This window comes from Prunus mume, linkage group LG2, assembly GCF_029339155.1.
Source record: "Prunus mume cultivar Tortuosa linkage group LG2, ASM2933915v1, whole genome shotgun sequence".
In the NCBI taxonomy this organism is placed as follows: Eukaryota; Viridiplantae; Streptophyta; class Magnoliopsida; order Rosales; family Rosaceae; genus Prunus; species Prunus mume.
This window is the reverse complement of record NC_142699.1, coordinates 42,979,063-42,991,087: the sequence shown is the minus strand read 5'-3', so window position 1 is coordinate 42,991,087 and position 12,025 is coordinate 42,979,063.

Sequence of the window (12,025 nt, the reverse complement as noted above, 5' to 3'; positions counted from 1 at the left end):
CAGGTGGCTGATATTCTAACTAAGCCATTAAAGTTGGAGGCTTACATGAGGATGCGAGAAGCACTTGGGATTTGTTCGAGTTCGAGTTCAAACTGAAAGTTCAATTACTTTTCAGTTTAGGGGAGGATGTGAAGTTATTTAATATTTATTAAAGTATTTCTGTTTAGTTGGAATAACCCTATTGGAGGGAATGATTTTCCCCACGAGAATATTCGTCAAAGATTCCTTCGTCTTCTCCGCTTCTCTTTCTCCCTGCAAAACAGATCGGAGTAAAAGGACCACACCCGGGGGGTGTTGGCCAAAGGCCCTCCGATGCCTAAGTTAGGTAAGGTATTTCAAGGAAAACCGGGTGGCCGGAGCTGTGTGTGGTGGCCGGAGCCTTGTGTAAGGGAGAGAAAGAAAGTGGTGGCTAGGGTTTGTGAGAAATGATTTCTGCAGAGTTTCAGTAGGAATTTAGACGTACCTCCACCCTTGTGTGTGGCTATACTTTTATAATGGTCTTGGAGGCTAGGGTTTCAGATGAATAATTCCGTAGATGGAAGGGAATTATTCCTCCCCTTTTTGGAATTGATTTGATTAATTAGGGATTTGATTTATTAGGGTAAATCAAATCCCTAATTGTGGTAGGTATCAAATCAAATCATAATTCAATTGGGTAACTCCTCATTTAATTGGGAATCGTGGTAATTAATCAAATCAATTATTAACCCAATTAGGCAACGTTCAATTTAATTGGGTAATCCCCAATTAAATTGAGTAACTCCCAATCAGGTAAATTAATTCCCAATTAGGTCAGATAATCCCCAAATGGAATGAATTATTTGACCTAGGGTTTTGATTTAATTTGGTTACCACAAATGCCCCCCAGCTTCTGCATGGTGCATGGTGGCATGCAGGAGATGTAAATTATCTGTTGGGCTGTCCAAATTGAATCGGGCTTCCTTCGGGGACCTGGGCTCCTGAGTAGAGGAGGTGTTTGACTTGCCAATTTTATGAACTTCCAAATTGGAAAGAGTTTGCGATTCCTTGTAGGTCAAGGAATTTTGATCCTTATAAATGTAAGGCTCCTCCAATTTATCCTTCACATCAAAATCCATCCCTTCGACTTTATTAGTGCGAGAGAGAAAACCTTGGTGAGTTTTCCCATCCTGCTTGAGTCTTTGTCCTTGCTGCACATCCAAGGTAATTAGCTTGGAAGAAATTTTTTTCTTGTGTCTTTGACTTTTGGCAGCTTGGTCTGTGCCTTCTAGTTGATGAGGGGAGCTGCAAGAAGTGCGTGATTATGGCTTGAAGCATGGCTGGAGACGTTAGAAGGTGGCAGGCTTGAGGTCGCATGCCTTGGGCTCGAGCATGAAGGTCCGGAGGCTGGTAGGCTCGAGCAGCGGCGTCTGGGCTTCGAATTGGAGGTCCGGAGGTTCCAGCCCCGCTTGCATTGGTGCCGAGCGGAATTGGGCCAGCGTGAGACGTGGGCTTGCGCTAGGCAAGGCCGCCACTTGCGCCTGGTGCCGAGCGAGCGGCCAGGCTGAAGGATGCACAATGGGCCTTAAGCGAGGCGTGGCCGCGCAGTGGAGGTGGGCCTCCGTCGGTGCCGAGCTGCACGCCGGTGGTGTTGGTGCGACTTTGGCCTGCTGGAGCACTGCTAGGCGCCCTTCTTTGGGCTGATCCAAGCATTATTTTTCTGCACGCTTTTTTTTTTTTCCGACTTGCGAATATTTCCGGTATTCTAACTTGTAGAATTCTTTCTTATTTTTTGCAGCTACTCGCTGACCAGCCATGTCTTCCGAGGACGGTAGCAAGGCTCCAAGCTTTCAGCACCTTTATACTTGTGGGAGGCTCCTAGTGCCTAGCAAGAAATTCGTAGCCAACTTGCACCGCGTGACGACCGACGCCTGGGTTCCAAAGTGGCGGGCTGCCTTCACGCCCGCCATTCTAGATGACGGCGGGTCAAGCTATCAAGTCTTGGGCTGATAACAAGCCTTTGGTAGATGCAAATGATCCGCGCTAGGGTCATCACCTTCCGTCCTTTTACTTTTCCTTGACTTCAAATTCCCGCCGAAGCTTTCAAGGAGCTGTTCGCGCCATGGAGTGTGCTCCGAGCCGTGTACTCCCAATGTTTACCGGGCAATTATGTGCTTCGAGAATCTGAGCCGTTTCTTCACGTTGGAGCTGACAGGCGTGAGTTCTTTTATTTTTTCGTGGTGAGGCACTTTGAGCAGTATGCCCAAGTTCGCACCTACAAGACCAAGCTGTTCGACGGTCTTAGTCAGGGAGATCACCCTTGGCATGACGACGTGTTGGAAGTTAGTGGACGGTGGGAGGGCGACGTTGATGACGGCCTACTTGTTCCCATCACCTATTGCCATGGTATGTCTTTTGCGACTTTTGATATGTTCCTTTTTATTTGAATTTGTTAAAGTGTGGTTGACTAACTTCTGTCTTCTGCTTATAGTGAATGACATCAGCAAGCAATTGGAGCTTGGACCAGACATGGCTAAGGTCCGTCGTGCTTTGAACATCCCTCAAAAGTTTCGCGAGTGGCGCTGGTTGTTGAGCGAGTACCGAGAGGTAGATGGTGGTCTGCCCCCTGCCGAGGATGTCGAAAGGTGGAAGCGAATGGTCCCGACTGACGATCCGCCTACAGGATGGAAGAGTGTTCTGTTGAATCTCCACCAAAGAGAAAGGTGCTACCAAATCTTCCGTAGTGAAGCTACTTCTTCGACGCCAAGAATGGGTCTCCATCGAGGAAGAAGCCAAGGCTCCTTCTGCTGAGAAGACTCAAGTGGGGTCTACTCCGTCATCATCTACCAGGATCAAGCATCTCGTGGGTGAAGATTGCACGAAGGTTGGTGGTATGCGCGGTGCTCGGATGTTCTGCCGAGCCTCCCGCCGACAAGCTTGAAAACATGATCGCTTCGTGAGACAGCTCGTGCCCGGCCTAGTTCTACCGAGGCGTCAAAGAGATGTAGACATTCCTCCTCGAAGTTCAAGTCGTCTGCATCGGTCGAAAGATGGAGATCGAAGTGGGAGGTCTGCTTATGATCCAGTTGTTGAACCGTGGGTAGTCAAGCGTGGAGTTGATTCCAGTATCATTGACTCCTTTGGAGATGAAGTTGGCGGAGGCTAAGAAGATGAGAGAGTCATCTACTCGGGCTAAAGGTTCTTCTTCAGCGACGGCGGTTGATCCCAAGGTGGACAAGTCTAGCCCTGCAGGGGATGCATGCGTGTCCGATCTGCTCAAGATGAACTTCCTATCAAACCCGTCCTCATGTGCCGAGCTGGTTGATCACATCCATCAGGCCGGCGATCTTGGCACTTTCTCGAGCCTTTCCTTGGAAAAACAAAGGGAAGCGACATTCCATCTTATCCAAAAAGGATTGGTTTTTGCTACAGAGACCATTCGAACTCATCTCTGCTGTTGCCCCTCTTCGCTTAGCGAGATGGAGAAGAAGAATGCTAAATTGGCCAGCCATCTTGCCACCGAGCAGGCCCGTTATGAGAAGAAGACGCATGATTTAAGGACAATGATATCCGAGCTGAAAAGCTCCCTTACCGAGAAGGATTCTGAGCTCAACTCTCTTGCCACTGATTTGGTTAGCCGCAAAGATGCCTTCTTTAGTCTTGAGCGTAAGAATGCTGACATCTCCTTTAGCTATGACAAGCTCCTGGCTAGATTTCATGCATACCACAAGTCCGCAGAAAAATCCAAGTCTGAAGCCATCATAGATGCGTACAAGTTGGGCTACCTGCACCTGTGCGGATGAGACTACTCCCTTGTATGCGATTAACGATGTAGACATCGAGACACTCTGCCCTGATTCACCCCGTGCGGAAGGAGGAACCAAGAGTAGGCGTTGGAGAGGATGGAGGGGAGGAGGACACAGTGAGATGAGATGATGGCAGATGTTACGGAGCAGCAGATGAGGCTCAAGGCATAGCTGATCAGGTGGACGCCGAAGAGGCTACAACTCATAGGTCTCCTGCTGGCGCCTCGGAGTAGATGAAGACTTCTTTGTTTCTTTTCAGCTTTTGTAGTTTGCTTTCTTGTTTAGAATAATTGGTCTTTTTTGACCATATTCTTTTTGTTAAACTTGGCCGGTTGGTCATCTTGTTATGAAAATTTCAGTTGTTATTCTCAACTTTCGATTTGCATATCGACTTGTGAACCATTAAGTAACCAGCTTCTATCTTGATTGCACTTCTTCTTTGGAGATTTATGAGTGATAGGGTTCCGAGCGTATTCTGCACATCTCGTATGATGTTTTCTCTTAGGAAGTTGGCGAGTGCTAGGGCCCCTTAAGAGGCTCCGGCGATTCGCACATCCCTTGGGATGGTTTCCCAGGAAGTTGGCGAGCGTGGCCCCCTTAAGAGGCTCCGGCGATTCTCGCACATCCCTTAGGATGCCTTGGTCGCCTGCGTCTCCCGAAGGGCGCGATTATGGGCAATGTGTCTATCCCGCCTCCCTTAGGAAACGGATAGGAACCTGGATATTCCCCGAAGGCATGGAGACCTCCTTTAAGAAATTCTGGCGCACCTGCGTCTCCCTTAGGATGCTTTTACGGGCGCGTCTCCCGGGACGCTTTGGTCGCCGTGCGTCTCCCTTAGGACGCCGCTTATGGGCAATCGCGTGTCTATCCGCCTCCCTTAGGAAACGGATAGGACTCGATACTTCCCGAAGGCATGGAGACCTCCTTTAAGAAATTCTGGCGCACCTGCGTCTCCTTAGAAGCTTTTTACGGCCGCGTCTCCGAAGGACGCTTTGGTCGCCGCCTGCGTCTCCCTTAGGACGCCGCTTATGGGCAACTGTTTGTGTTTTGTAGGCAGATAAGACATTTTGGAATGAGAAACTGAACTTATATTGATATTCATAAGATTACAGTCCTTTATTCGAAAATGAAAATAACTGAGTACAAAACTTGAAACTTCTAGTAGTCATGAGGAAGCATTATGGATAATACTTTCGGAGATGGTGAACATTCCATTGTCGTGGTATTTGCTTCCCATCCATGGTGTCCAATGTGTAGCTTCCTCTGCCCCCGGACCGGCTGATCACATAAGGGCCTTCCCAGTTGGGATTCATCTTTTTGACCCTTGTCTTGGTGCGGTGATGAAAGCCTTTCTTAGCACGAGGTCGCTGGTTGAAACTGTCTCGACCTTAGCTCTTTTGTCGTAGTAAGACTTCAACTGCTGCTGGTAGGAGGCGACTCGGATAATGGTCTTCTCACGTTCGCCCTCAAGTAGGTCAAGGTTGAGCCTCATTTGCTTGGAGTTCTGGTCAACACTGCCCACCTCGAGGTTTATAGAGGGGACTGTGATGTGAGGAGGGATGATTGCTTCCGTCCCATAGGCGAGGGAGAATGGGGTTTCACCAGTTGACCTTCGCTTGGTGGTGCGATAAGCCCATAGTACTCCGGGGAGTTCATCCACCCATTTTCCTTCGGCGCCTTCTAGCCTCTTCTTCAAGCAGTCCAATATGACTTTGTTGGATGCCTCGGCCTGCCCATTTCCTTGTGGATACCTCGGAGTTGACAGGTGTTGTTTGATCTTGTATTTCGCAAAGAAGGCGGTGATATGCTTGCCAATGAACTGTGAGCCATTATCAGTGACCAGCGATTGTGGGCAGCCAAATCGGCAGATGATGTTTCTCCAGATGAATCGCTCCACATCGGCTTCTTTAGTAGAGGATAGAGCTTCGGCCTCGATCCATTTAGTGAAGTAGTCGGTGGCGACGATCATCATTTCTTTCTTGGCGGGCGCCGGTGGCAAGGGACCCACTAAGTCGACGGCCCATTGCATGAATGGCCATGGACTGTTTTGCGGATGGTAAACTTCGGCAGGCAAATTAGGGATCGGCTTGTATCGCTGGCAACGATCACACTTTTTGACATATTCGGAGTCGTGGCGCATGGTAGGCCGAAGTAGCCTATGTTTAGAGCCTTCTGGGCGAGTGACCTGCCCCCAGAGTGGTTGCCACATTCGCCGTGGTGAATTTTGTAGAGGACCTCAAGTGTTTGAGGGTATTTTATGCAGGTAAGGTGAGGGCCGGAGTATGATCTGCGGATGAGCTTGTTGTCGTGCATGTAGTATCTCGCGCCTTCTGTTGGACCTTCCTAGCCTCGGACTTGTCCGCGGGTAGGTTTCCATTCGCTAAGTAGTCAATGATGGGGTCTTGCCAGCTGGGGTCCTCGTCAATTTGCATAGTGTCGATTGGCTCTACTTCTTCAATGCTTGGCTGGTCAAGGTGTTCAACCGGGATGGAGCGTCTGAACTGGGTATCCAAGCGACCCTAGGACCGCTAGTGCATCGCATGTGCGCTTCTCTGCCGGGTACTTGTTGGATGGTGAAGGTAGGAAATGCCTTCAACAGCTCCTGAACTTTGTCAAAGTACAAGATCATCCTTGGGTGCTTCGCCATGTATTCTCCTGAAGCTTGATTCGCGATTAGCTGGGAATCGAGTAAATGGCTAGCTTCTTAATTGCGAGTTCCTTCGCTAAGCGTAGGCCGGCGTGCTCGATTTCGCCTCGTTGTTCGAGGCCGGGAAGCCAAGCGTGATAGCTTGCTCCAACAAGGTTCCATCCGGGGTGATGATGACGACACCCGCTCCAGCTCCTTTTTGGTTTGATGCTCCTTCTACCCGCAACTGCCACGTGTCTCTAAGTTTGCTAGGTCCAGCGGAGGTCCCGTCTGCTCTTGAATTTTTCTTATTTTTGTTGACCAATTTCTCTTCTTCGGCTGATGGGGTGAACTCTACCACGAAGTCTGCTAAAGCCTGGGCTTTTATTGCAGCTTTTGGCCGGTAGATGAGGTCATATTGGCTTAGCTCTATAGCCCACTTCATGAGTCGCTGAGAAGCGTCAGGGCTGTGCAGGATTGATCTCAAAGGAAAGTCAGTCATGACGATGACTCGATGAGCTTGGTAGTAGGGTCGTAGCTTTCTCGCGGAAACTACAAGAGCCAAAATGAGTTTCTCCAATTTTGGGTAACGAGTCTCTGCATCGAGGAGAGCTTTTGACGTGTAGAATACCGGATGTTGGGCCCCCAGCTCTTCTCGAATGAGAGCCTGAGCTGACAACGAGTTGGACACTGCAGTACACGAACAAGTCCTCACCAAGGACTGGCTTTGAGAGCAGGGGTGGTGAAGTGAGATAAGTCTTCAAACTCTGGAAAGCTACTTCGCACTCCTCATCCCATTTGTCTCTTTGTCCTTTCTTCAAAGCTTTGAAGAATGGTTTGCACTTGTCGGTTGATCTCGAGAGGAATCGGTTGAGGGCCGCTGCTCTGCCCGTCAGACTTTGTATTTCCTTAACTATGGAAGGCGACTTCATCTCGAGAATGGCTTTGATTTGACGTGGGTGTGCCTCGATTCCTCGTTGTGTGACTAAGTATCCCAAGAATCGACCGGAGGATACACCAAACGTGCATTTACTTGGGTTCAACTTCATGCGATATTGGCGGAGCAAGCTGAATGCCTCGGCGAGGTTTTTGAGGTGATCTGCACGTTTTGGGGCCTTGACCAGCATGTCGTCCACGTATACCTCCATAGTTTTACCGATTTGCTCCTTGAAGATTTTATTCACCAGCCTTTGGTAGGTTGCTCCGGCGTTCTTCAGCCCAAAGGGCATGACCTTGTAGCAGTAGGTCCCTCTCTCGATGATGAAAGAAGTTTTCGCCTTATCATCCATGTGCATCAAGATTTGGTTATAGCCGGAGTAAGCGTCCATGAAGCTGAGCAGCTGATTGCGGGCTGAAGTGGAATCCACGAGTTGGTCGATTCTCGGCAATGGGAAGTTGTCTTTTGGGCATGCTTTGTTGAGATCAGTGTAATCGACACAGACTCTCCACTTGCCCTTCTCTTGTTTTGCTACTAGAACCACGTTGGCAAGCCACTCTGAGTAGGAGACCTCTTCAATAAAGTCGGCAGCTAGAAGTTTGTCAATCTCGGCTTCGATGATAGCGACTTGCTCGCGCGGTTGCGTCTCTTTGCGCCACCGCTTGCAAGTAGGGTTGACATGGAGTCGGTGGCAGATGATTTTCGGTCGATGTCGGCATATCTTACGGCGACCATGCGAACATATCTTTGTTATTCGGAGGAAGGTGGTAAGCTCCATCTTCTCGTCGGGCTTAGGCGCGAGCCGATCCGCGCTTTTTGTCCGGGCCGATCAGATCCAAGGGTATTAACTCGACATCTTCCTCGTGTTTCCATCCTTCTTCGGGAAAGACCTCTGGACGGATTTCCTCGGCTTGGTCCTGACGCATTGATTGCTATAAGATAGCAAGATTCGGTTGTTCAACTTCCTTCAGATCTGCCTGGCTCACAGGGAGGAATTGCGCTTGTTTGCTTTTCTTTAGCCCTTGGGCGGAGCATTTCCTCGCCATTGCCTCGATCGCTGTTGATTTGGCCGACACCGCCCCAGGGATTGGGTACCGAATTTTCTGATGTGTGGCAGAGGTGATGGCGTTGATCTTGCCGATCCATGACCGCCGAATGCCGCTGTAGGGTGAAACTTCATTGATGACCATGAACGTTTACAAGCAGACTACAGGTGGGGAATAGACGTCGAGGTCTATTGTGCCCACGGTAACCTTTGTTGCACCATTGAAGCCGGTCCGATCCTGGCTGATTTGTTGATTTTGCCTCAAGCCCATCTGCGGATGACCGCCACCGGTGTAGGATATTGGCGCGCCCTCGCTTGCATGGATTCGGCCGACCATGGCCTGCGCGATTTGAATGCTCGACAACAAGGGCATCGTTATGTGGCATGTCGAGGCCGATCAGATCTTTCTTTTGGAAGCCGATTATAGGATCGTCACTGGTAGAAGGCCGCCGAGACTTGGAAGATCATAGCGCCTGTTTGATCTTCCTCTTCTTTTCCTTGCTGGTCAGCCCCGACTCCTTGGCGCCGCTAGGATTGTGTTAATCCTTATGACCTTCTGAGGTGGTTCCTTGGCGGTGTCTCGATCTTCAATTCGCTGAATGGCTCGCTTCGCGATGAACTCCGTGCAGTGACCTTCTCTCACGAGTTCTTCAAGGTGTGCTTTCCAAGCGAGGCAGTTGTTGGTAGTGTGCCCGTGTGTCCCATGAAAAGCATAGTATTTGCTAGTATCCCTCTTGTCTGGATCTCCTTTCAAGGGTGGTGGTCTTCTTACCCAAGGTTTGTTTTTCACTTGGGCTAAGATTTGATGTATGAGGATGCTGAACTTGGTGTAGTTCTCTCTTGCTGCAGCATCTCCTTGTGGGTGTGACCTGCGCTTATCCTTGTTCTTGTTGCTAAATCCATCGCTTCTTTGACCTGCTCGCTTAGTTGGTTGATCTTCCGCTTAGTAGACTTTTTGCGGCGATTTGATCATCATCCCGCAGCGCGTAGCGCTCCGCGGTCGCGTAGACCTCGCCAGAGTTTGGCCGGGAGTGATAGTCACCGCGATACAAGTCGTGTTCACCGAAGGCCTTTCTTGAAGGCGATGACGCGATTCGGTCGTCGCATCCTACAATGTTGACCTTTTCGCTTTGAATCTCTTGATGTAATCTCGGGATTCGTCGGACTTCTTGCGCAGTTGTGCTGTGGTCGTGGTTCTTCTTGATCGCTCGGTAAGAGGGTACTCTTTGGTGAAGACGTAAGCCAACTCCTTGAAGCTATTGATCGACCCAGATGGCAGGGTGTGGAACCAATCTTGGGCTGCTCCTCACAAGGTCACTACGAATACCTTGCACATCAATGCGTCGTCGGCCTTGTGGAGGATCATGACACTTTGAAGTGTTTTAGGTGGCTCTGATCGGAGTCCCCTTTGAAGTGTGTAAACGGCGTGGAGAATCGCCGGGAGCAGCCGCTCGATTTCGGCGGTGAAAGGTGTGGAGTTTGCTCGGTCGATCTCCTTGCGTAGTGCATCGTCGAGGTTCCCACCGCCTTGGACTTCGAAGTCGGTCATTCATAAGCTTTTCAACGCCCTCCATACACATTGCTGGTTGATCATGTTGGCGACTTCGTGATTCGGCGACGCTGACCGACCTCCTCCTAGGTCTCGCGAGGTCGACATTCTCGTACGCCTAGGCGGCGTGTTGGTGGATCGCGCTATGCGAGAGATTCTCCATAGTTTGTCGACGAGCCGCCTCTTCGTGAGCGAGCAATAAGCGTCCTTCCTCGTGGTCCTCATTGTGAGGATTATCCGGTTGACCACCCCGGGACGTAGCCTCTCGTGAATATTCGTCGCGAGTGGATAGCCGGCGCCTTTCTTCACGACCCTCGTTGCGATGGTTGTCTCGATTGTCCTCCCGGGGCCTAGCCTTTGAAGTACATTTCCCTGCGGTCCCAAGCGGGCGTGGACGTCAAGTCGTGCGGCCTAGCCTCTCGCGCATATTGTTCCTCGAACTTAATCGCTCCGAGTGAGGCTCGAGGATGCTCGTGACATGTCGGTAGGCCGATCAAGTTGTTGTCCTCGCCTTGTCCGCCTACTCCCGCTTGACTCTGGGTACCCGTTGAGCTGCCGCCGGTGCGTTCGTCCATCCTTCTCTATTCGCCTAGTTGTCCAAGGCCAAGGTTTTGAGCCAAGCTGATTTGGTGGAGGAGTTGCCTCATCAGATCGCTTTGGTCATCCATTCTCTGAGCTAGCTGGTCAACTCTCAGACTAAGGTCTGCTTGACTTCATGGATCAGGAGGAGAGAAGTGTGTGGAGCCCAATTGCACACGGGCTAGGGTTTCATTGGAGGTGTGCGCGGGAGCGTGTGTCGAGCGTGGAGGCAATGAAGGGATCGCTTGAAGTTGCTCCAAGACCGGGCCTAAGTCGGCGGTGGTAACAAGCCCACCTTGATGAGAGGTTCCACCATGTTCGGCGGCGGTGGCCCGGTGCGGTGGTGAGAGGTGGCGGTGCCACCATGTCGATTGCGGGACCGTGGGTGGAGTGGCTTTGGGCCGTCGCGGATCTAGCCATCGCGGCGGTTTTGCCTCTCGTCTTCATGCTTCCAACCATGGTTGTTTGGAAGGCTTCGGTGGATTGGAAAATAGGAGGAACGGATTCCTTGAGCACGCGTTGAGTATAACTCGTGCTCTCAATGAAAGCACCAATTTGGAGGGAATGATTTTCCCCACGAGAATATTCGCAAAGATTCCTTCGTCTTCTCCGCTTCTCTTTCTCCCTGCAAAACAGATCGGAGTAAAGGACCACACCCGGGTGTTGGCCAAAGGCCCTCCGATGCCTAAGTTAGGTAAGGTATTTCAAGGAAAACCGGGTGGCCGGAGCCGTGTGTGGTGGCCGGAGCCTTGTGTAAGGGAGAGAAAGAAAGTGGTGGCTAGGGTTTGTGAGAAATGATTTCTGCAGAGTTTCAGTAGGAATTTAGACGTACCTCCACCCTTGTGTGTGGCTATGGTTTTATAATGGTCTTGGAGGCTAGGGTTTGGAGGAATAATTCCGTAGATGGAAGGGAATTATTCCTCCCCTTTTTGGAATTGATTTGATTTATTAGGGTAAATCAAATCCCTAATTGTGGTAGGTATCAAATCAAATCTTAATTCAATTGGGTAACTCCTCATTTAATTGGGAATCGTGGTAATTAACCAAATCAATTATTAACCCAATTAGGCAACGTTCAATTTAATTGGGTAATCCCCAATTAAATTGAGTAACTCCCAATCAGGTTAATTAATTCCCAATTAGGTCAGATAATCCTCAAATGGAATGAATTATTTGACCTAGGGTTTTGATTTAATTTGGTTACCACACCTATGTTTTAGGGAAGTAGTTGAGGTTTGAACGTTTCTTTAGGAATATCTCTTAAATTTAGGAGCTGCTGGTCATGTGATCGTGCAGCAGGTCATGGAGTCGTGCAAAGTTTCTGTTCTGTTTTGTAAGGCTATTTAACAGCCATCTTTCACTTAATGAAGTATTCAATTCTCCCACTCTGTTTCCTCTCAGTAAATCTAGAAACTAACATTGTCTCCAAGTTTCTCATCAAATAAATAAACATGAACATGTCACCGCAACGCAGGGCCCTTGTTTTTCCTATGACAAAAGCCCATTATTATTTACAAGCTTCGTA